Source organism: Gymnoscopelus braueri (genome assembly GCF_963280865.1).
Source record: "Gymnoscopelus braueri genome assembly, chromosome: 22".
NCBI classification, from domain to species: domain Eukaryota; kingdom Metazoa; phylum Chordata; class Actinopteri; order Myctophiformes; family Myctophidae; genus Gymnoscopelus; species Gymnoscopelus braueri.
In genome coordinates, this window is record NC_137624.1 from 35,926,055 (window position 1) to 35,952,588 (window position 26,534).

The window sequence follows — 26,534 nt, forward strand, 5'->3', positions numbered from 1 at the left end:
GTTATGTCGGCGCGAAGAACACCGGCTCGCTCAGCGGCACCTCTAGCTTCGACCTCCGCACGTGCCATGATCTTGTCTAGCTTCGTGTCCAAACCACGGACCCTTTCGTTGTTGTTGTCCACCTCGTGCCTCAGTTCAGTGATGTTGCCCAACTTTGCGTCCAGTTTGGGGATCCACTCGGTGATGTTGTCCATCTCGCGTCTTAGCTCAGTGGCCATACCCGTCAGAGTAGCCAGCGCTCTACCCGCCTCCGCACCGTCCCGGGCAGCTCTCATCTTGGCAATTTTTCGATACACAAGTGTAATGCCCGCTCCAATTAGCAAGAAACCTGTTATCGTTGCTGCGAAGATATAAACATCTTCCGCATCCTCAATTTGCAGCACTTCAAAACACAGAACCCTCCATTTGAAGTCGGAATCACCCATGTATCCACTCAGATAGGTGCCGTCTGGACAAATTGGCTCATCTGGGCCAGATTGCCGGGTTGAGAAAATTTTGTCAATTGCGTTTAACGACCAGTTAATAATATAATCCATGTTTTTATCCCGAGACTGTTCGCTCGTGCAGTGGAGAGAGGCTGGAAAGTTTTTGGGATAGGATGGGAGGAGAGAGGAGAGGGTGCGACTGCCTTCGTCAAGCAGCAGGAGGATACTCTTTTTATAATTATTACTTACTAATTACTAATTACTAATTATAGGCAAACATTCAGCAAAAATAGCTGATCTGTAGATGGTGTAGAGGGAAAAGGAGGGGGGAGGTGCCCGGTCTACTAAGAAGTTTAGGGTTTAAGTGGTTAAAGGCTTTACATTACAGGTGGTGTTGTACTCGGCTGTCAGGATGAAGTGCACATCTGTTGCTGGTGAACATGTTATGTTAGCCTCATTTGAGCTGTTTTCTGACCACTATACCCCGCTGTTGGCTGAGCGTTCTTTGGGTAATGGACCATTCATGATGCGCAGAGGAAAATGTTAAGCTTGAAAGATATAAAGACAGCATTTCATTTTTTCCCACACTGTGCACACCTGACACTTACACAGTACTACACTCAAAGGCAGTCAAGTGTCTTTTTTTACACTTTAAACACAACCTTGTCTCAGTGAGGGTGCCAGTCAAATATCTGGCCTGCGACTAAAGACATTTATTATTAAAAAACAGCCTTCTAGCTCTGACACATTTAGAGTAATGTTTATTAATGGTGCGCTGCCCCTGTCAAATAAACCCAAATAAAAGAACATTGTTAAAGGGCTTATGAATTATGTTTTTGAATCTGTATAATGTCCCTTCATCGTCACCATTTCTGATATTAAGGATTCAGCTGTATTTTCCTGGTTCAGTCTCTTTTCATTCCCAGACAGCATTATTCATATTTAGTGTTTTAAATGCACACTTTAATCAGTGTTCATTCCGCACATTGTTTGCTGTTGTCCCTGGGATGGTAAATTTGTATTATTTGGTTTTACATTTAATGTTTAGCTGCCTGATGACTTTCTCCGAATCTGTGCAGCATTAATTGCCATAACATTTTTATAGCTGTGATTATATTCCCGCTGTGATCCTAGATTAAAGCTGCCATCCGGGACATGAATAAATACAACGTTATATTTTAACCTTTTGCATGTTAGAGTACAATAGATTCTATTGTATATGATAATGTTAGACTATGGTGTTGGGTACGACATCTACTGGTTGACAGGTAGCATTATATGCAGTGGTGTAAAGTAACTAAATACATTTACTCAAGTAGGCTACTGTACTTAAGTAGCATTTTAATGTATGTTTCACTTAACTGCAGTATTTCCAGTTTTCAGTAATTTTACTTCTACTCCACTACATCTCAGAGGCAAATAGTGTACTTAATTACTCCACTACAATTATTTGAAAAGTTTAGTTACTAGTTACTTTGTAGATTTTGATTATTATTACAAAACATACATTAACCACTTCAGCCCTATATATTTCGGCCTTGTGAAAATAGCTGATCTACAAGCTCACAATGCGTCGCATCACGATGCATTGTGACCTTGTAGATCTGCTATTTTTCTACATTTGAAAACTTGTGAAATGGGACATTCTGCATAATGAGTACTTTCTACTTTTGGTACTTATAAGTACATTTTGATACCAATTATTTTGTACTTTTACTCGAGTACATTTCGAATTCCGGACTACAGAGTATGTCTACATTGCAGTATTGACACTTTTACTTGAGTAAAACAAATGTGAATACTTTTTTCCACCACTGAGTATAATGTTTTCCCTTGCACATGGGACTAGGGGTACGAATCCCAGGTGCTCCGGTCTAATTGCTTGTACCCTACTGATTGACACGTAAGTATTTCCCTGAAGCTCATATAAATGTAATACCTCCCCTGAAACCAAGTGGGGATTCCATCCCATCTCTGGGACGAGAGGCGGTCGGTATAGAGAACTTTGGTCTCTCATGAGGCAGATCCGTTGTTAGAATCCCGGGGTATATATATATATAGGACATAAATCTTACCGTATTGCGGCTTTAAATGTAATTATTTCCAGGATTAAGACGTAAGCCCTGCAGGGCCTGCATGTTGGCCCCGTGTGGAGGACTGTGTGAACTGAACAGATGCTGTGGTTAGAAGCAGAGAGGCTGAGGCTGCTAATGGTCCTGCTGGCTGTATTTCACTGTCGTTTAGATGACATCGACCCATTGATTATAAAGCAGAGGACGATCAATAGGAGTCAGGGATACACAGATTGGGTGGCAAATCTCCTCACCAGACTGAGCTCTCTCCCTCTCTCCCTCCCTCCCTCCACTGCTCTCTCTTTGTCTCTCTCTCTGTCTCTCTCTAAATGACAGGAGAAGACCCAGAATTGACTGCAATGCCACCGTTAGAATAAAAAGGCAGATCAATTGGCATCACTCCTCCCAATACGTTCTCTCATTCTCCCTTCTCTCCACCAGTTTTTATGGTTGATGGGTGCAATGAGCATGACTCACCCGTCTTGAATGAATGAATGAATGAATTATGTGTGTTAATTGTAGTGGTGGAAAAGGTACTCACCTAAGTTTACTTAAGTAAAGTATCAATACTGCAATGTAGAAGTATACTCTGTTACAATTAAAAGTCCGGAATTCAAAATTGACTTGAGTAAAAATACAAAAGTATTGGTGTCAAAATGTATTTAAAGTAAAAAAGGTTAAAGTACTAAAATGTTTGAAAATAGCAGATCTACAAGCTCACAACGCGTCGTGCTCACAACGCGTCGTGAGCTTGTAGATCTAGAGCTATTTTCAAATAGCCTAGGTATAAAATAGGGCTAAAGGCTAAAGTTTATAACGTAATAATGTATATCTGCAAAGTAACTAGTAACTAAAGTGGTCAAATAATTGTAGTGGAGTGGAGTAAATGCACAATATTTTCCTGGTGAAGAGGTGTAGTGAAGTAGAAGTAAAAGTACTGAAAATTGGAAATATTCCAGTAAAGTAAAAATACCAAAGAATTGTACTTAAGTACAGTACTTGAGTAAATGGACTTTACTCCACTGATTATGTGTGTGTATAATGAACTAATACAATAGTTAATTACAGTGAACAAGAGTCCCCATCTTGAATGAGGAGAGAGAGAGAGAGAGAGAGAGAGAGAGAGAGAGAGAGAGAGAGAGAGAGAGAGAGAGAGAGAGAGAGAGAGAGAGAGAGAGAGAGAGAGAGAGAGAGAGAGAGAGAGAGAGAGAGAGAGAGAGAGAGAGAGAGAGAGAGAGAGATTTTTATGGATATTTATATAGATACTTTGAAATGCAAAAAGCCCTCGAGCTTCCTCACAGAGGGCATCACAATGAAGGGTGAAGCACATCAACCTTGTTGTTGTGTTTTACTTAATGATGCAATAGACAAAGCTAGGGTGCCCACTTGGGCTACAAAAAAAACATTGAAAAAGAGGTGAAAAAAATAAGCTCAATAAAAAAGAAGGGGATGGGAGGGAGTGAGGGAGAGCCATCAGAGTAACACTGTTTATTGAATATGAGATGAAGTGAGTTGAAATGAATGGAAGAGAGGACACAAAGTGGGAGGGAAAGCAATATACGCACTGACATGAACTGCATTCTTTTAATAACATCACTTTGGTATATCTGAAAGCAAAAAGTTAACATTTCCAAATGGTAATAAAACAGTAAAACGGCCAGGCAACTTCAGAATACAAAATAATGAACGCACGCTATTTGGGTCAGTGGTTCGCAAACCTTTTTGTGTCAAGGACCCCCAAAATGTATTTGGCCACCGACCCCCATCTCAAAATATTTTGTTCCAGGGACCCCCAGAAGCAAAGATTTGAGTTACAAATGTTCACTTTAAAAAATATATATATTCAAAGATTTGCACAAATGTTCACATTTTTAAAAAAATAGCAGATCTACAAGCTCATAGCGCCGCACTCGGTACCGCGCTATGAGCTTGTAGATCTGCTATTTTTGAATAGCCAAAGTATAAAATATGGATAAAGGGGTTAAAATTATTAATTATTGATCATTATTATTATAATAATAATAATAATAATAATACATTTAATTTATAACACACTTTACATTCTTGCGAATCTCAGAGTGCTACAGATTTAAAAGCAGAGTATAAAAACAGCATAGGCAACAAAACAATTATAATAGACCCAACCAGGCTAAACTAAAGGGCCAACATTTAGAAATTAAAACTCAGTACGAAAAAATAAAACAAAAAACAAAGTCCATGAAAAATTAGAAAAATGCTTTTTTAAAAAGGTAGGTTTTTAGTCCATTTTTAAAAGCATCAGTGGACTGTGGGGCTCTCAGGTGGTCTGGGAGGGCATTCCACAGACATGGGGCTGTGTGACAGAAGGCCCGGTCGCCCATGGTGCGGAGGTTGGTGTCAGGCACAACAAGGAGGTTGGTGTTGTTGGAACGGAGGCTTCGGGTGGCGGGTTTTGGTGTGAGGAGTTCTTTGAGGTAGGGGGGGGCGTTGCCGTAAATGCACTGATGGGTGAGAAGGGAAATCTTGTATTCGGTCCTGAAGGAGATGGGGAGCCAGTGTAGTGAGCGGAGGATGGGTGTGATATGGTCATATTTTCGCACTCTCATCAGGACCCTAGCAGCGCTGTTTTGGATGTATTGGAGCCTTTGGAGGCTCTTGCTAGGGATCCCGATGAGTAGTGCATTGCAGTAATCCAGCCGGGAGGAGATAAAGGCGTGGACGAGTTTCTCAGCATCTGGCAGGGTGAGTGTGGAGCGGAGTGTGGAGATGTTCCTGAGGTGAAAAAAGGAGGTTTTACAGAGGTGTTTAATGTGTGCCTCGAAGTTGAGGTGCGGGTCCATTTTCACACCCAGGTTGGTGACTGTGGATGAGAGGGGGAGATTTTGACCGGAGAATGAGATGCTGGTTATGGGGCATGATTTGATCTGGTGGGGGGTGCCAATTAAGATGGCTTCAGTCTTGGAGCTGTTTAATTGAAGGAAATTGAGGTTCATCCACGCCTTTATCTCCTCCAGGCAGGTGGTCAGTGTGGATGCAGGAGATGGTGCCGGCAGGTCTGCAGGGGGGGTGACGGAGATGGTGGTGGCTGGTTTGCGGGGGGGTGGGTCGATCTTGAGGTACAATTGAGTGTCGTCAGCATAGCAGTGGAACGAGATATCATGCTGACTGATGATGTGGCCGAGGGGGAGCATGTAGAGAGTGAAGAGTGTGGGGCCGAGTACGGATCCCTGGGGGACACCGCAGGTGACAGGGTGTGTCCGGGATTTTTTCCCTCCCAGGGATACGCACTCGGTTCTGTCGGAGAGGTAGGAATGAAACCAGTTTAGAGCAGAGTCAGAGAGACCAATGGAGTGAAGGCGGTTGAGGAGGATGTCGTGATGAACAGTGTCAAATGCTGCAGTTAAATCAAGCAGGATGAGGAGTGATGGGGAACCTGCATCCGCTGCCATCAGTAAGTCATTTGTGACTCTGACGAGGGCTGTTTCCGTGCTATGGGCTGCACGGAAACCAGACTGAAATTTTTCAGCAATGCCATTTATGTCGAGGTGGTCCTGGAGTTGTGCTGCCACCACTTTTTCCAAAATTTTGGAAAGAAAGGGGAGGTTGGAAATGGGTCTGTAATTGGCCAGGTTGTCGGGATCTAATGAGGGTTTTTTGAGCAGGGGTGTGATGATGGCTGTCTTCAATGCAGAGGGAACAAGACCAGACTGGAGTGAGAGGTTTATGGTTTTAGTTATCAGGGGACTTATGGCACAGATGTTGAGCTTTACTAGGGCTGTGGGGAAGGGGTCCAGGGCACAGGTGGAGGGTTTCATCCTTTTGATGATGTCCACGACCCCTTGCTGCGTGGTGGTGGAGAAACAGCGGAGAGGCTGAGAGATCCCATGCGGGGGGGCAGGGCAAACTGGAGATGTGGAGTGTCTGGAGAGCTGGGAGCGGATGGTGTTCACTTTAGTAGTGAAGAAGGAGATGAAGTTATTGCATTGTTCCTCTGTGAATGCTGAGTGAGTGGAAGATTGCGGTTTGAGAAACTGATTAATGGTGGAAAAAAGCTGCTTGGAGTTGCCGGGGGTATTGTTAATTAAATTTGAGTAGAATTTAGCTCGTGCGTCTCTAAGGGCTTTAGAGTAGGCCTTCTGGTGGTCTTTGTAGGCCAGTTTGTGCACTGTGAGTCCTGTGGCTTTGAGACGCCGCTCTAGGATGCGCCCAGCTGTCTTAATTTTCCGCAGCTCACAGGTGTACCAGGGGGCTGTGCGTGAAAAGGTGACAGATTTGGTTTTTATTGGGGCGTGGAGATCCAGGAGACCGGTCAGGGATTTATTATAAAAGTCCACTGCTTCACTTGCTGAAGGGAAGTTTGCAGCGGAGAGATGTTGAAGGTCCAATGTTATTGAGTCTTGGTTGATATTTTTAATGTTTCTGAAGGACATTTGGCGCTTGGGTTTGGCGTGGGGGGGTGGGAATGGCAGCTTCATTTGGATGAGTCTGTGGTCAGACACACCTACTTCCTGTACTTGGATATTGGTGATGGGGATAGATTGAGTAATAACCAGGTCCAGGGTGTGCCCCTTGTCATGCGTGGGGACGTTGATGTGTTGGGTGAGGTTTAAGCAGTCCAGTAATTGCAGTAGGTCAGAGGCAGGGGGGCGGGAGGGGTTGTCAACATGAATGTTAATATCACCAAGAACTATCAGATTTGCAGATGTAGTACAGAAGGTTGTGAGTAGGTCATGCAGTTCAGGAATAAAGGCAGGGTTAGGTTTAGGTGGCCGGTAAATGAGTAGTACTGTCATGGGAATTGGGGGTTTACATTTGAAAGCAAGTGCTTCAAACGATGACTGTGTAGGCAGAGGGAAAGGGGACAGATCCAGGTCGAGGCGGTGAAATACTGCTAAGCCGCCGCCACGACTAGTGCTGCGGGGTTTTACCAGGTATTTATAGCCGGGTGGACATGCTTCATTTAAGGATTGATAGACATCTGGGAGCTGCCAGGTCTCTGTTAGGCACATAATGTCTAGTCCTTTGTCCAAAATGTGGTCGTTAATAAATGAGGATTTTTGTTTAAGTGCTTGGATGTTGAGAAGGTCCATTTTTACAGTAGTTGGGGTGATGTGTTTCTGTAGGGGGCGCAGTAGTGTGAGATCCACTCCACGTTTTGCATGCTGTTTGTGATCCACTCCGCGTTTTCCATGCTGCTTGGAGTGTGGCAGCCTCGCAGAGCTGCTACAACATCCAAGTGCGCAGATGTTCTGATGACGCAATCGAGGTGCGACGGAGCGGGGAGCAGAACAGATGGTTGTAATGGAGTGGCCAGGCTGAGTGTACACAAACTTTCGGCGGGTGCTTCTGTGAGTGTAACGGGGTCGACATAGGATTCCAAGTTGTTTGATGACTGAGATGCATTTTGGAATAGTGCAGTTATTGAGTCCCAGTAGGAGTGAGGTAGAGTATTTGAGCATATTGCGGAGTATGAGAACCAACCTGGAGTTAGCCGTTAGCCTGGTTAGCTGCAGCCACCTCAGCTGCACCTTAGCTGCAGCCACCTCAGCCACCTCAGCCTGTTGACTGAGTGGCTGCAGCTACCGGCAGGTGGGTAGGAGGCACCGAGGGACAGCTGGGAGGCTGTCCAGGAATATACCTCAACAGTAGCCACCTTAGCATCAGAATCCAGGAGGTTATGGAGGACTGGAACAGGTGGGTAGGAGGCACCGAGGGACAGCTGGGAGGCTGTCCGGGAATATACCTCAGCAGTAGCCACCTTAGCATCAGAATCCTCTGCAGCACTGGACGGAGATGGAGGTGTCCAGGCAAATGACTGCCAACAACGGGAGACTGGTCCGACGCTTGCTGGAGTTGGAGAACGTCGGCAGCATTATTATTGCTGCAAAATTATTAACACATTTTGCTGGGGACCCCCTGGTACCCCCCAAGGACACCTGGGGGTACCCGGACCCCACTTTGAGAACCATTTCTATGAAGCACTCATATGTATTCATAATGCTTTGCAGCAGTAATCACAACACATTATAAGCATTTTATAATATAGTATGATACTAGTAATATTTGTGGGGGTGTTACCATACCACGCCACAAGGGGGAAGTTGATGATGGGTCGCATGCAGCGTTGCCATGTCTGCTTATCATAAGCGACTTTGGGCTTGTTTTTCTGTAAAGTTGCTTGTGAATAATAGGTAGTTGTGGGTTGGGATTTTTTGGGCTTCTAAAGTGTAGTTGCTTATTTGGGCTTGTTTCCTAAATGTTGTTTAAACCAGTGGTTCTCAAACATTTTCATATCAAGGTATATTTGTCCACGGACCCCCATCTTAAAATGTTTTGTGCCAGGGACCTCCGTGCCAGATTTGTGTTGATAAAATATAAAAATTTAAAAAAAGATCTACAAGTATCTCGGGCTATTTTCAAATATCCGATGCATTATGTTTGAAGTGCTCATTTTGGCCTGCTTCCTTTGTGCTTGTTTACATAGACCTGGTTGCTTACTTCTCTAGCTAAACTTGGCAACGCTGGTCACGTGACAGTGAATCAGCTGATGCCATATGTAAACACAGGTGCGTAGGTCTGGCGGGAGATGTTTACTGTTTAACATTTCTTTGTAAAAAGCAAACCAGAGACTATTGACATTAATAAACACAAAGACACGAGTAACACAGATTCTACATTTTGCACAGAATACAAGGAACTATTCTGTAACTACAACAACACAGAAGAAGCAACAAAGCCAAAGGACTAATCTAGAACTAATCAGAAGATAAGGTATGTGTTGAGGTAGCCCTGCCTGAAACATGACTGTCATACAGTGGTGGAAAAAGTAATCAAATTCTTTACTTAAGTAAAAGTACCAATATAAAGATACTCTGCTACAAGTAAAAGTCCAGAATAAAAAAATTACTTGATTAAAAGTACAAAAGTATTGGCATCCAAATGTACTTAAAGTACCAAAAGTAAAAGTACTAAATATCTACACGCTCACAACGCATCACATCGCGACGCGTTGTGAGCTTGTAGATCTGCTATTTTCAAATAGCCTAGGTATAAAATAGGGCTAAAGGGGTTAATGTATGTTTTATAATAAAATCATTTATATCTGCAAAGTAACTAGTAACTAAAGTTTTCAAATAATTGTAATGGAGTAAAAGTACAATATTTGTACAAAATGTATTTTCTGTTTATTAAAGAGCTGGAGAGATTGGAAGACTGTTACTGTTACTGAACAATCACTCTATATAGCAATGATTACTATCAGAATATAGTGCTTTAACCTTTCAACAAAAATCTTTTTGTTTTAACCAAAAAATATCACTTACCCTACCTTTAATATGTGGTGCTATATTAACTTATTCAGCTAGAACCCCCTCGAGGACTTCTGGGGGTCCCTGGACCCCACTTTGAGAGCCACGTGTATAGCATATTTAAGCAATAATACCTGAGAGGGAGCACTATATATATATGCATGAGGTTTTCTCATTGGTGTGCTGTGTTCGTAGAGAGCAGCCCGCCGGCGCCAATATTGAGCAGCTTAGCATGACCTTGAGTGTATTATTGTGATTATTAATACAGTTTCATTGTCATTATTTATGATTAGAGAGCAAAGAAAACAACACCTACCCATGTTACTCACAGCTGTGGTGGCTGTTGCTAGGTTACAGGTAAGATGATAATGATATACTAGAGCTCTATTGATTTTTTTTATTTATTTAACCCATTACAATCTGGGAAGGCATCTGTGTAATTTTAGATTCTAACCACTAACTATTATTTTATGCTTTGGTTATTAAAAATAGCAGATATACAAGCTCATAGCTTATGAGCTTGTATATCTGCTATTTTGGAAAAAATGGTGAGCATTTGTGCAAATCTTTGAACATATATATTTATTTATTTTAAGATTTATTTTAGGGCTTTTATGCCTTTATTGACACTGACAGGACAGTAGGCTGACAGGAAATGGGGAGAGAGAGATGGGGAGTGACATGCAGCAAAGGCCTCTGGACTCGAACCTGCGACGCGCTGTCAGGCTACAGAAAAATATTTAAATATATATTTTTAAAGCGAAAATTTTTAATTCAAATCTTTGCTTCAGGGGGTCCCTGGAACAAAATACTTTGAGATGGGAGTCGGCGGCCAAATACATATAATTTTGGGGGTCCTTGACATGAAAACGTTTTAGCAAACCTACGTTTTTCTGAAAACCGTTTTAGATTTAGAAGATATTTTCAGAATCGGCCTCAGGTCTTTTATGGGTTAAGTTTTCTCCACATTCAGCTTCGAATGTCTCTAATTCTACATCTTGGAGCTCTCTCTCCACACTGCTCTCCCGCAGTCTCTCTTTCCTTTAGCTTTCCTCTGACTGTTTAGATAATAATGACTTGTAAATAATGCACGGCAAAGATAACAAAGTGACAATTTATTCAGGCTTTATTTGTCACTCACTGATACAAGCGGTGACATGCTGGTGTGACATGCTCATGCTGCGATAACAATAATAATAACAACAAGATATTATACTGGGGTATACAATGATATTGTATTGTACTATATAATACAGGATACGAAAAGAAGTGGTAAAAAAATAAAACATTTAACCACAAACAGAGAGTACACAGAATATGAAGTGAGGATGAATTAGCAATCGGGATATCTCCAGATAATATGCATTGTAACCAGTACAATGCAAATATACACAAATATATGCAAAGTACAATAGGCTACGGGCAGGGGGTTTTGTCCCGAAAGGAAACGGGAATAATATAAGGTACTATGCGCTGTTGTGTGCACAAAAAAAGTTGTTTACAGATCCAATGCATTTGACCTGGCAGTTCTAGTTTGTATTGTTTTGTTTTTTTTGCTGTGTCAATGTTCAGGGGCTCTGTCTGAAAGCCTCGGGGGAGGGAAAACTCATTGGTTGAGTATTTTTTGTGGTGACCCTTTGTGACACTGCAGTGCTGCTTGTCTGTCTGTCTGTCCACATTAATGGTCCGATGCTGGGGTGATGTTTGTCCCCCAGAATCCTATTTTTTGCTCAACTCATTCAAACCACCTGTTGTTGTATTAGATTTGCTAGCGAAGTAATGGATGTCTACCGTGGTGTGTTCTACTGACCGCACCAACCTTCCCAATACATTTGTTTTTGTACCACTATCCCATTAAGACCAGGAACGCATCTGTGTCATTTTAGATTTTTTTGGCTATTAAAAGATAGCAGATATACAAGCTCATAGCGCTGCACCGAGTGCCGCGCTGTGAGCTTGTAGATCTGCTATTTTTCTTTTTAAAAGTCGTGAAAATCTTTGAATATACATTTTTAACTCAAATCTTTGCTTCTGGGTTCTTTTTTTTTTTTTTTTTTTTTTTATAAAAAAATTCCAAAGAATTTCCCAAATTTTCATGACTTTTTAATAGCCAAGTAAATGTAAAAATGACAGATGCGTTCCCGGTCTCAATGGGCTATACTCGCATCAAGTCCTGGTTGGAGCTATTTCCGTCCTCAGACGGTGATGGCCCCTGTCAGCGTGCTCTGAGTAGTAGCAGAGTGGAAGGATTTCACGACCTTTTCTTCAGACCTTGAGTTTTCTCCGCTGTCTGGAAGTGATGCAGGTGTTGCCTAGACCTTCTACAAAGGCTACGCAACCCTTTACAGATAGTAACAACTGAGCCATTATAGAGGAAAATAAGAACAAGATCTAGTGGGGATGTTCTACTGAGGCGCAGTTTATTGTAACTAACTTGCAGTGGTGTGAAAAGTACTCAAATGTTTTACTTAATTAAAAGTATCAATACTGCAATGTAGAAATACTCTGTTACAAGTAAAAGTCCTGTATTCAACATTTACTTAGTAACTATATTTTGATGCCAATACTTTTGTACTTTTAAAGTACCAAACGTAAAAGCATACAATTTCCCATTTCAGAAGTTTTCAAAACCTATAAAAATCTTTTGAAAATAGCAGATCTACAAGATCGTGACGCATTGTGAGCTTGTAGATCGGCTATTTTCAAATGGCCGAAATGTATATAAAGGGCTGAAGTGGGTAATGTATGTTTTGTAATAATTATCAAAATCTACAAAGCAACTACAGTAACTAAAGTTTTCAAATAATTGTAGTGGAGTAAAAGTACAATATTTGCCTCTGAGATGTAGTGGAGTAGAAGTAAAAGTGAAGTAGGCTACAGTACTTGAGTAAATGTACTTGGTTACTTTACGCCACTGCTAGTGGCGATGTTCTACTGAGGTGCATTTTCTTGTAACTTAACTTGTACTGATTAGATTAGATTGATCCACACACCACTCTCAACACCATGGTATTCCATGATTAAATTCAGAAACGCACTGATAAGTATGAGGTTGATAACAATCTGATTTTGGCATGTGTGCAATGAGTCAATGACAACCAAAATATCTTTGAGAAAGTATAATGGACATGCTGCATGCAGGGCTTACATGATATCGTATAACTGTCTAGACCTCACAGTAGATTTAGACATTAGCTTACCTTGATGGCAATTATAAGATGCATGTTATTGGCACAGTGCATTGGAAAATGTATTAACCCATTCAGACCGGGATGGGTTTTATTTTATTTCTTTGGGTTTAAAAGAAATTATACGTATTTGGCCGCGGACCCCCATTTCAAAATATGTTGTTCCAGGGACCCCCCCAGAAGAAAATATTTGAGATATCTGCTATTTTTTAATAGCCAAAGTATAAAATAATGGTTAAAGTGATGTGTTCCCGGTTTGAATGGGTTATTTTCCTGACTGCCAAAGTGCCAGAACGTCGGTCAATTGCAATGCGAGAACAGAACTATAACTGTGATGTTATTTATTCCAGTGCAACAGAAACTCATCATAAGCTTGAATTAATTTATCATGGAGCATTGGAGCTCTGACTGGCATCTTGATTTGAATGCGTGAGGAGATTGATGTGCGATTGTGAAACATGCCGACGTCTCAGTGTGATTTTGTAAATCCTACCACTGCTCAGGGGGAACATTTAATCACAACACATAAAGTGATCTGTTTATGTGTATAACCTGTAGGCACTTCCTCTGCCTCGAGGCACACCAATGGGTAAAGTCAAAATCCTATTCATAGTAAAAATATCATACAAGATCACATCGTCATAGATTTTTTGAAATAAAATAATATGGGTTATGACTTTTACAGGGCATTGCAGCCTCCTGAAGGTACTCTTTTAGGGCGGTTTTGAAGGAGAGTAGGGTTTTACACTCCTTCGCTCCTTTTGGTAGGGCATTCCACATTTTTGTTGCATAGCAGGAGAACTAATTCAACCCCTTTGTTTGTGCCAAATCTGGGTTGTACGTGATCAGTGGAGCTCCCTCAGGTGTTGTGATTGTGGACTTCATTTACGTTTTTGAAGTACTTTGACAGGTGTATGGCCTATCTTAACGTTTTGGTGTATCTTGTAGACCAGGCCCATTGCAAGTTGCTGTACTCTGTCCTCAACCCTGAGCCATCCGACCCTAGCAAAGTGAGCAGGGGTTAGATGGGTTGTGGGTGTAAGGCCTTACCAGTTTGTTTTGGGATGTCTGGAGCCTTGTTTTTAACACATTGTGTGCCAGAGGTTTATTAAAATAGGGTATGTTCAGTGCCAGCATATCTTCCATCCACTTACGTTGATATGTTTCGTGCTGTAGAAGCCCCGACGCGGAAGTGCATGTAAACAAAGCCTGTGTGCGAGACGGCTAACTAACGCCTGGAACAATAATATTTCTAACGCGATCCTCCATTGCAGAGTGATCGGCGATCGAAAACGGCTCATTTCCACCACGTTAAAAAGAAATGGAGATATTAAGCTTTTAGTCAAGGTGTTAACATTGGAGCAGCCGACCGGAAGCATTTTTTACATGGAGCCACATCCGGCCTCTCCTTCTCAGAGACTCCTTGGATGATCCCAAAGTTTCGTTAGAGCGCCCCACGTGGGGAAAATATATTTTAAATAAAATGGGCCAAAAACGGACCGTTTATGGCACTCAATGTGTTAAAGCCTTAGTGGTGTTGTGGTACCATCACCATGAGGTGCATGCATAGTCGAAGTGACCTTGGACGAGGGCCCCTGTTAGAATCCTCAAAGTATTCTTACTGACTAGAGAGGAAATCCTATACAAAAGACGATCTTGGCAAAGTTGTGTATTTACAATACACGTATTTCCTTGTCTCCCAGCCTCTGCACACGGTTGGGGAACGGCTGGTTTAGGTTCAGGGAGATGCGTGCCCTCATGAGCTCTCCTGTAGATTTGTTAAATGGCTCCTAAGTGGTGCTCACTTTCCCCTGAAGTAGTCGTTCATCTCCAGAGCCCTCTTCATAAAGACACGCGTATCAGAGGAAATGCACCTAATGCATGAAATAGGCTGACTGGGGTTTTTTACTCCAGACTGAGGTGGGATGAGGGTATAATAACTACATACAGTGGTTCTCAACCTGTGCGTCGGGACCCCCAGGGGGACCACCACATGATTATTGTGGGGTCCCTAGATAACAGTGAAGTGACAATTTAAGGACTTTTAAGACCTTTTTAATACCCCAAAAAAGGCCATTACTGCATCAAAAGTACTCAATGAACTATACTATAAGAGTAAAACAAACATTGGCCACATTGTCAAATGATAGTATAAGAAAGAGGCAAACATTTTGAAAAAAAGCCGATTGTGAGCTTGTAGATCGGCTATTTTCGCAATATTTATCTGTGGAACCATTAAGTCAAACAAAATGTAATGCCTCAACTCCTACATTCCAAGTGCTTGTCAGGGTGGGGGGTCCCCAGTTCAAATATGATTATTTCGGGGATCACAACCTGAAAAGGTTGAGAACCACTGAACTATAGAAGAAAGGGAAAGTGTGTAATTTTTTTTCTTTTTTCTTTTTGGTCTTCTCTACTGCCGCACCCCACGACCTCCCATTGTCACAGTGATGAGTTGAGTTGACTACAACGAGTAGTAGCATTTTGTATTTAAGTCAGTCGTAATCCCCGGCCTGTCAAACAAGCTTTGTATATTATTATACCTAGCCAGCTGAACATCTTTTTAAAACTAAATCTTACTATACTGTGTATGAACTCTTACACATGCCAGTGTGGAGTGAACTGTAATAACTGCTAACCTAATACTCCTCTGACAGAGGATTCCAAGGGCCTCTCGATCTTATATCCTTGAGAGAGCGGTAAAGTTGAACAATGAGAGCAGATCGCCCTCTTCTGAAATGAATTGTATTCATAAATTAAATGTGAATCCTTTTAAAGTGCTCTTCTTACCTGGCCAGCCTTATACAGCGATAAAGAAAAGGCACGTGTTTAGCGCAGGATTAACCCATTAAGACCGGGAATGCATCTTTGTCATTTTATAGATTTCTTTGGCTATTCAAAAAATAGAAGATTGCCGCGCTATGAGCTTGTAGATCTGCTTTTTTTTTTTAATCTTGGAACACTTTTGCAAATCTTTGAATATATATAGTTTTTAAAGCAAACAGGGGGGTCCCTGGAACAAAACATTTTGAGATGAGGGTCCGCGGGCCAAATGCATATCTAATGATGTTTTCTAAATCCTAACAGTATGTTGCTATGTGCAGTGGTGCTCCAACTTTTTCATGTCAAGGACTGCCCAAAATGATATGTATTTGGCCGTGGACCCCCATCTCAAAATATGTTGTTCCAGGGACCCCCAGAAGCAAAGATCGGAGTTAAAAATGTTCGCTTTAAATATATATATTCAAAGATTTGCCAAAAAAAATCATGATTAAAAAAAAAAAAATTAGATCTACGGTACGTGGCACTAAGCTTGTATATCTGCTATTTTGGAATGGTCAAATAAATCCTAAAATGACACAGATGCGTTCCCGGTCTAAATGGATTAAAGTCCTTCTATTACTTCCCAGATTGTCAAACAGAGGATAAAACGATCTCTGCTGTTGCTCTGTGTGGCATGTTAAACCATGCCGTTTCACACCGCAGTGCGCACCGCGTACGGCTCATACATACAGAGGCATGCATATTTCATAAGGCTTAACCCATTAAGACCGGGAACGCATATCTGTGTCATTTTGTGTGTTAACTTCCTCAAGTCAGGGACCCCCAAAATGATATGTATTTGGGGCGTGGACCCCATCTCAAAATATGATGTTCCAGGGACCCCCCAGAAGCAAAGATTTGATTTAAAAAATGTTCGCTGTAAACATATATGTATTCAAAAATGTAAAAAAAATAATCACGTTTTTTCTAAAATAGCAGATCTACAAGCTCGTAGCACGGCACTCGGTGCCATGCTACGAGCTTGTAGATCTGCTATTTTAGAATAGGCAAAGTAATACTGACACTACTACTTTGTGACACAGATGTGTTCCCGGATTGAAAGGGTTAAAGCAGGAAATTGCATCCTGACCGTTTTATTAGCATTTTAATCCCCTCTGTAGTAGAATTGTGCCCCGCGTGTATTTCGCATGTATTTCGGGGGTCCAGGAGGGAAATGCCACTTTCCATACTGAACATGTCCTCCCCAATTTATGTTATGTCTCACTTTCAATACGTCTTTGTTTTTTTTCCCCCGTCTTTTTAGAATAGTGGTTCTCAAACCTTTTCGTGTCAAGGACCCCCGGATTGATATGTATTTTGTCACGGACCCTCCATCTGAAAATGTGGTGTTGTGCCGGGGACCCCAAGAAAGGAGGATTTGTGTTACAAAATTCTAAATTATAAAAATGTTTCCAAACCTCTTTATTTATTTTTTAACGTTTTTTTGGGGGCTTTTCTATGCCTTTATTGATAGGATAGTAAGCTGACAGGAAATTGGGAGAGAGATGGGGAGTGACATGCAGCAAAGGCCTTTGGGATCGGGACTCGAACCCGCGACGCGCTTTCAGGCGACTTTGGAGCCTCGGTGCCCGGACTGCTACGCCAGCGGTCCGGACCCAAAATGTTCCAACTTTTTTTTGTTGATTTTTCTAATTGTTTTAAAAAGAAAGAAGGTGTACAAGCTCACAGCACGGCAAGAAGTGAGGCGCTATGAGCTTGTATATCAAAGTATAAAATATGGTTAAAGTGGTTAAAATGATCGACGCTATATTAACTAATTTACCCCCACACACACAAGGACCCCAAGGGGTCCCTGGACCACCACTTTGAGAACAAAAGGACCACAATGAAAAACAAGTCCCCATGACTTTTTTCGTGTCATCCTTTTAGCCTTAACACATCGACCGCCAGAGGTTAATCTCATAATGTACTCACCAGTGCCAAGGTGTTTTTGTTGTTTTTTTGTTTTTTTCATGTCGCCATAGATCTTGTTAAAATCCTTAAGATTGAGCTCTACACGGTCTGTTTACATCCGCGAGATCTCCCTGTATCTCCCAGTGAAGATCGCGTGTCAAACGGGGCATCCATGTTTGAGTTAGAGCGGATTACGTTAAACAGTGAAATGCGAGGAGAAAAAACTACAGGAAGAGAATTGAGTTTCAGTTTCGTCTGTAGAACGAGGGCGGACGTGATCGTCAAAACCGGATCCCAAATAATTCCGTTTCCGGTCATCAAACCGGAAACGGAAGTGGATCAAAAAAATTCCGAAAGTGCACCCGGACCGCGCATGCGCGAAAAGACCGCAGCCCGTAGGGCTACGGTCTCGGCGCTTAACAGTTGGATTTAACGGACCGTAGGACTACGTTCTTGGCGGTTAATGTGTTAATGTCTGACTGTACCTCGTGCGGTTTTACATTTCTTCTAATGAAGTACCGTATTCAATCAATCAAAACCACAGTTTCAGAGGTCATAACAACATACGTGAAGATAAAGACAAAGAGGGGTTATGTTTGGGAGGTTGATAACGACATAATCCCGTGCATGTGTTCCCTGCGTTGCGTCCGGGACCCCTTCATCAATCATCTCGCCGTGATGCGTGATCTGCATCACGCCATCCGTGGGTCCTCGTGGTGTCATCAATCAACACCGTTCTGATGTTGTTATTCGTCACTGTCATGACAAAACGGTCAGGAATTGAATTTATTATATTCCGTCACGCGACGGTACGGTGTCACTCTGCCGGAAATAGCAGACCTATAAGCTCACAAACGTGTCACGAAGCGACGCTTTGTGAGCTTGTAGATCGGCTATTTTTGGCGCCCGGCGATGACGGCGCGCATGCGATGAAGTATTATAAATCGGCGCTTAAACGCGCAACACCTTCTCACAAGGTGTTTAGCGATCTTTGCTTGGAGAGTGCCTTACTTCAAAGAGCTCCTCTGTTGTCAAGTTTGTAAAACCCTCTGTTTTTCCCTTTTTCCTGATTTACACTCGGAAGATGAAAGCTTGCGGTATGATGAATTAAAATTTAATTTGCTCACTCATCCATTAAAATGGTTTGTCTCTCTCTCCCCTGCCTCCCTTCCAAGCTCGCTCTCTCACGCACGCACGTACGTACGTACGCACGCAGACTCTCACTCTCTCTCTCTCTTTCTCACGGAACCTGTGTGGCAAATTGGAACTCCAGCATTGAATGACAATGAGTAAAAGCGGGGGTAAAAAAAAGTACATGCATATTGAAGGCACAGTAAACCTAACCAATTAAATTAAAAAGTTATTAAGTTTGGAATGAGGGACACTGCTCCTCTTTTTTCTCTTCCCATCACCAGCCAGCTACCTCCAGCCGGAGGCAGCGGCGTTCACAGAGAGAGACTGAGAGCGAGAGAGAGACAGAGAGAGACAGAGAGAGAGAGAGAGAGAGAGAGACAGAGAGAGGGAGAGAGAGAGAGAGAGAGTAGATAGAATTGGAGAGGTGACAGTTTCGTTGAGGGACTGGCAGGAGTGACATCCTGTCCTGTCTCGTCGGTAGAGGTTTGGTACTGTATGTGTGTAATTACCTTGTCGTATGATGTAATTGGTACAGTAGGTGAGATATTGTCGCTGTCGGTTGGAAACCTTATGTCCAAATCCGTTCCTTTTTTTTATCATTAGTAGCAGATCTACAAGCTCGAAACGTGCGGGGTTTGTAGATCTGCTACTTTTTGCTATTATTTTTTTGAATCCTGAAACTTTTCCACCCAACAGAGACAATGTATACACCTCACAAAACCCAGTAAGAAAAAGTGTTTGTGCGTGCATAATGTTTGTACATACCCTACACGCATATGTGTGCATTCATCTATTTATGCTTATGAGGACATGTTCGTTAGACCGTATACACAAAGTTAGCATTTAGCGAAGGCCTGACTCATTGCTAGTCTATTAGTGCCTAAGCCTATCCTTAACGCATTAAGACCGGGAACGCATCTGTGTCATTTTAAGATTTATTTTGGCTATTCAAAAATAGCAGATATACAAGCTCATAGCGCGGCACCGAGTGCCGCACTATGAGCTTGTAGATCTGCTTTTTTTTTTTTATCGTGAAAATGTTGTGCAAATCTTTGAATATATATTTTTTAAAGCGAACGTTTGTAACTCAAATCTTTGCTTCTGGGGATTCTACAAATGTCTTTTAAATCATAATAAAAAATAAAAAAAATAACTTATCCCCCATCTCAAAATGTTGTTCCAGGGACCCCCCAGACGCAAAGATTTGAGTTAAAAAGGTTAGCTTAAAAATATATATATTTTCAAAGATTTGCACTCGGTGCCGCGCTATGAGCTTGAATATCTGCTATTTTTGGACAGCCAAAGAAATCTTAAAATGACACAAATGATGTGTTCCCGGTTTTAATGGGTTAAGTCAGCACAGCAAGCTAGCATTCAGAGGTAATTTCAGGGGAGAGAATGAAAGTTAATTAAGCTTTTGCTGGGGTTTGCACAAATAATAAGTTATGGGCTGACTACTAATTAACCTTTCGGGAAACTGCTTCTTTTTTCCAGTGCAGTAATACGTGATATCTATAACTATACAGTATATGTCTGCCTTGCATTGCCGAGCATAACTAATAGCTCCACCCTATGATAATGATAATGGTTGCTGATGATTTGTGGAAGCCTGTACAGACCCCGTTGCGGTCCCATTTGGACCATCTGGTGGTCCCTGAACCAAATGTTGAGAAACAGTGATATAAGGGGTTTAAGTGGTTTAACCTTTTTGCTTTTGAGTGCAAAACGTGCACCGAAAATGAACAAAAGCTTTTATATTGTATATATCGTCGTCTCAGTCGGGTGGAAACCTCATATGTCCAAAAAAACGTTTCAGATTCAAAGTCCAATTCAAAAGTATCCAAAAATAGCAGATCTACAAGCTCGAAACACGTCGCTTCGCACCGCGTTTTGAGCTGTAGACCTGCTACTTTTGGATACTTTTGTGTGACGCTTGTAGTGTGATCAAGTATGGCATTCATTTACGAAAAAACTAAAAAAGTTAAAATATGGACATAAGAGGTCTCTGCCCGACGACAGTGACGATATTGTAGTTGGGTGATCATGGTATATAAGTGGGACAATCAACTCCTAGGTGTGCGTTAAAAGGGTTTTTTAAAGGCACTTTGCAGAAAGCACCCACTCAGGAGGTTCTCAGCAGCCTCCACGCGTCTTAAAAGCCTTTGTAGAACGCGCTCCTGATCATCACTTACTTACAGTACCAGACAATAATAATCAACATGTGAACAGTGGGGAGTGTAGATCAAATGAAGATTCCTCATCCCGCCAGCTGTGCTCATCAGCCAGTCAGAGCTCTGTGTTCAGCTGCTGTACACTGGTGGAGTACATGTACTCAAGCACTGTATACTATTGTTTTTTTTTTATCCCACGAGTAACCCTTTTTTCACCCAGTGCCAATTTGCTAAGTGATCCTGGGCGCTACACTCCCCCCACCAGCCTAGGGAGCCCAGGGCCGAGCCCATGCCTCCTTCAATGCATGAGAGCCAACTGACCTTCTTGTCACCTGACAGGGGAGAGTTTCCCTGGTAGGACGTAGCGCGTGGAAGGAACATGTTATTCCAACCAGTTCCCTTCCCCTCCATCAGGCGCCCCGGCTGTCACGGGGGAGGCTGTATAGTGACTAGGATTACTACATGTTTTTGTGAGGGTATTAAATACCCTAGGGGACACGGGGAGAACATGCAAACTCCACACAGAAAAGGCCCTTTCGCCAACCCCACCTAGGGTATGGGCGCTGATGACGCGGAGGATAAGACACGCCCCCAGCGTCCCCGGCTTGTGAAAAGGACATTCCGCATAGTGAGTCCTTATAGGTGTGGTACTTTAACTCTTTGACTGCCAATGAGGAGATTTCTCGTCATGTTTTGCTAAGGCCCAGACCGCCAATGACAAGAATGACGAGATTTTGTGTTTTCAGTGGTTTTACGCTAGATGGCGCTGTTCGCTAACCTATGAGTCACCATTTGACTCCCAGTGAGGCAAAGAAGCAGCAAGTCACGTGATCGCAAAAGATATTGCTTTTTCTTTGCTTTCTGTTGCTTTTTGGCGAAAACAACCTACATTCAACAACCAAGAACTATGGAACTGATGATCGCGACGGCACACATCTTTCCCCCCGATTCTACGAGACTCGTCTTTTTAAAGCGATCAGGGGGTTGATCATACTGGAGATAAATATTCTATGATTTTTGTGAAAACACTCGAAAATCGCTGGCAGTGGCTTAGCAAACAATGTTTTATATCTGGCAGTCAAAATATGTTTTGATGCCAATATGTTGTACTTTTACAAACTCAAGTAAAGTTTTTTACTTTTACTTGCAACAGATTATTTCTACATTGTGGTATCGCTACTTTTTTACTTAAAAAAAGGAGTACTTGTTCCACCACGGCTGCTGTACAACATTTAATTCTGTTTCCTCACAACAACTTAAGGATGATGGATCTACCGTGGGTTAGCAGAGGTACTGAAGGTAGAAACAGAACATTGTGCAACGCAGAGCATGAGAGAAAGAGAACAACCTCGCTTTCAGGGCAAAAACCTTGTATCTCGATTTTTCATCCTTTTTACATTTCTTTTGATTTAACCCGGGAACGCACCTGTGTCATTTTTTGATTTCTTTGGCTACTAAAAAATAGCTGATATACAAGCTCATAGCGCGGCACCGAGTGCCGCGCTATGAGCTTGTAGATCTGCTATTTTTTTTAAATCATGGTAAAATCGTTTGTGCAAATCTTTGAATACATATTTTTTTAAAGCAATCATTTGTAACTCAGATCTTTGCTTCTGGAGGTCCCTGGAACAACATATTTTACAAATGTTCGCTTTAAAGAGAATTATATTCAAAGATGTGCACAAACGATTAAAAAAAACTAGCAGATCTACAAGCTCGTAGCGCGTCACTATGAGCTTGCATATCTGCTTTTTTTGAATATCCAGAGTATAAAATAATGGTTATAGAGAAAATCTAAAATGACACAGTATGTGTTCCCAAATTGAATGTCTTAAGGAATCATATTTTATACTTTGTAGTATTACAGTGTTGCATATAGCGACACGTGGCAAGCTTGTGGATCTGCTATTTGTTGGCCTTTTTGAACAACTTTGAAATTGAACATTTTGGTGGGAAATTGGCCTATAACATTCCCAAAAAATAGCCCGGACACCAGGTTGAAAGTGGTCACGTTTGTCTGAGGGTTTTATAAGTAAGTACGGATATTGTCGGTTTCAGCTTAAGAACAGCAGGAGTCTATCTCCCCCCCCCGTTTCTATGTGCTTAGACCCCCCCAGGGAGATGGATTGCTGAGGTGGCCTCGCAACACCTAGCATCAGCTCCCCCAGTACTTAACGCACGTCTTAGTTACCCCAAGCCATGTTACTCATCGGTTGAGTGGGCAGTGCCTGGAATCGAACCCAGAACCTTGGGGTGTGGTCTTAAGCACTGGACCCAAACGAGTGAAAATAGCGATGTTACAAGCTCACAACATGTCGCATCCCATCTGCTATTTTCACTACTTCTTCAAAGTATTTTTCCCACTCTAATTAATTAATCATTTTTAATAATCTAAAAAAAAAATGGAATTATTTTGGAATGCTTTTTTACTTATGAAAAATGTATATAAGTACGTATATAAGGATTTTTAAATAATAATAATAATAATAATAATTAAAAACTAAATGTAGGAAACAAAATAAATATATGGGTATTTTCGACCCACATGGTCCCGAACCATTGTTTGGGAAACAGTGGTCTAGAGGCAATTAAGTGCTCTTCTGACTGACTGAACTACAGTTTGGTTTTATAAATATTTAACCAATGAAAAGTAATAAATAATAACTACACTGGATCCATTGGAACACAGGTTCTTTTTTTTCCATTTCCAGAAAAAGTAACAGTTTTGCACTAGTGATGTGTCGGTCATGATCGATTCGTTCAAAAGAACTAGTTCTTTGCCGAGAACGTGAACGAGCTCGTTCACTTTCTGAAACTGTTACGTTCACGCTATCGTTCACGCCCCCATCCCCTCCCCCCCGTACACAGGATGGGAGGTCGGGCTTTTACGCGCGATGTAAAAAAAAACCTCCCGCGATGGTGTTTATCACTAGAAAATAGCGCTACTGAACGAGAACGTGAACAAATCATTTTGAACGAATCATTGAACGTGAACGAAATCGTTCGTTCACTGAAATGAACTGTTTTTCCCACCACTATTTTGCACATACAAGGTTTCGCCCCCTGACAGCGATGATGATGGGTGGAGGAGATGAGTAGAATACATCCTCCTTTGGTCTCCAGTCTCTCCACACTTTCACACCCCTAGCATGAGAATGAGTGTTCTTTAGCCCACTTATCCAGCAGCCCGTCTGTTGCTCTGTTCTGACCCTTTCACCTCGAGCGGATCTCTCCAAAACCGTTTCCCATCATCTTCTTCTCCTCCTCCCCGTCCCGTGGTTTTATCAACCTTTCCACCCCTTGTTTCATCTTTTATGTCATCTTGAGAATAAAAGACAGAAAAAATGAAGAACTGGTGCATCATCTGCTGTGCTTTCCTGGAGAACATCCAGGGGGCATCAGCTCTATGTGCAGAATCCGCCCAACCGCATTAGCCTGAGTGGAGCGATGTCAAGTAGAGAGCAAAGTGGATTTAAACAAAGGTCCAAACAGTAGCCTGCCAGCTAGGCTAGAGCTATACTGTCAGTGGTGGAAAAAGTACTCGCATTGTTTTACCTAAGTAAAAGTCTGGGCATCAAAATATACTTAAAGTACCAAAAGTAAAAGTGCTAATGTTTGAAAATAGCAGATCTACAAGCTCACAACGCTTTGCGAGCGACGCGTTGTGAGCTTGTAGATCGGCCTATGTATAAAATAGGGCTAAAGTGGTTATTGTATGTTTTATAATATAGTAATTTATAACTGCAAAGTAACTGGTAACTAAAGTTTTCAAATCATTGTAGTGGAGTAAAAGTACAATATTTGTCTCTGAGATGTCGTGGAGTAGAAGTAAAAGTATTGCAAATTGGAAATACTCCAGTAAAGTAAAAAAAAGTTACAACAATTTTTTACTTAAGTACAGTACTCAAGTACATGTACTTAGTTACTTTCCACCAGCTGAGTAAATGACTCTAGTAACTTTCTAGCGCTGCTGGTGGAGCTGCAAACAGGCTTTCTCTGTCTGAGTGCAACCCTGGCTCAGAGCTGTCTGGAAACACTGAGGAGCACTTCTTCAATTAGCCCATGAAGACCGGGAACGCATCGGTGTCATTTTTTAGATTTCTTTGGCTATCTGCTATTCAAAAGCAGATGTACAAGCAGATATACAGATATACAAGCTCATAGCGCGGCACTGAGTGCCGCGTTATGAGCTTGTAGATCTGCTATTTTTTTGAAAAATCCTGAAAATGTGTGCAAATAAATCATTGAATATATATTTTTATAAGCAAACATTTTTAACTCAAATCTTTGCTTCTTGGTGTCCCTGGAACAAAACATTTTACAAAATGTTCGCGTTAAAAAACTCATTCAAAGATTTGGACAAATGTTCATGATTAAAAAAAAAATAGCTGATCTACAAGCTCATAGCGCGGCACTCGCTTGTATATCTGCTATTTTTGATAATATCTGCAATTTTTTATAGCCAAATAAATCTTAAAATGACACAGATGCGTTCCCGGTCTTAATGGGTTAAGGTGCACAGATAAGCTGGAGGAGGAAAAGAGGAGGAAGAGGAGGAGGAGGAGGAGGAGGAGGAGGAGAGAGGCAAGGTGTCGAGGTAAAAAAAAGGTAGAGGAGGAGGGGGGGGGGGGGGCATTTGAGGAGAGATCACACAAGAGATGGACTGCAGCTGCACGGGGCAGAATTTACAATGTGAAAGGTTTATTAATATTCCATAATGCACTTTTCTCTGTGTGTGCACCATGCACTGTCCATATATGTTTCTTTGGGACTTTGTCTTTATACTGTTAAACACTTTTAAACCATAGTTACTGTAACCATGGTTATAGTATGGTATGGTCCTCTTTTTTCCCTCTACACCAGTGGGTTTCAACTTTTTTCATATCAAGGTCCATTATTTATTCGGCATTTGAGCCACAGACCACCGTTTGATGAGATTTAGCCTCTCAGACCCAAAACGTAGAATATTTTGTTATCGTTGGATAAGAGTTTGTCCACAATTCCATGCTGTATTGATCAAAATAACAATTATTTAATTAAGCAATGCAGATGTTTAGCAATAAATGTAACTCTTGAGAGTGTAAAATGAAACCAAATGGACCCGTATTACACTCTCAAGAGTTAAAGATCTAGTAAGGGTCCATTTGGTTACCAACTCTCCATCATTTAGCTGGGGACCATCTGGAACCCCCTCAAGGACCACTGATGGTCCCCGGACCACTGGTTGAGAACCACTGCTCTACACCAAATCTCACATCGCTCACAATACGTGGCGCTCTGTGAGCGCAGAACAGGGACGCCGCTGGGGCTCAACTGGTTAATAATCCATGGCTGAAAACACTCTAAATATAGTCTTCATATTCATATTCATATGTCTGTCACAGACACAGTTACCACCTTGGTGTCTAACCATATGCACCGTATGCCTAACTTGAAGCTTCATATGTACTTGCTGGTTTGTGTATAATGTAGATATCAAAATTTTTGCCTCTCAATTACATGTTTTTCTTTAGTGTTTATT

The 26,534-nt window shown here is 41.8% G+C and overlaps 1 protein-coding gene across 3 annotated transcripts in view; it reads left to right on the plus strand.

Annotated features, from left to right (window-relative positions):
• The window catches only part of lamc3 (laminin, gamma 3), a gene marked incomplete at its 3' end in the record, with an annotated part of 219,918 nt that overhangs the window by 17,118 nt on the left and 176,266 nt on the right, over window positions 1-26,534 (plus strand). The window lies entirely within an intron of this gene.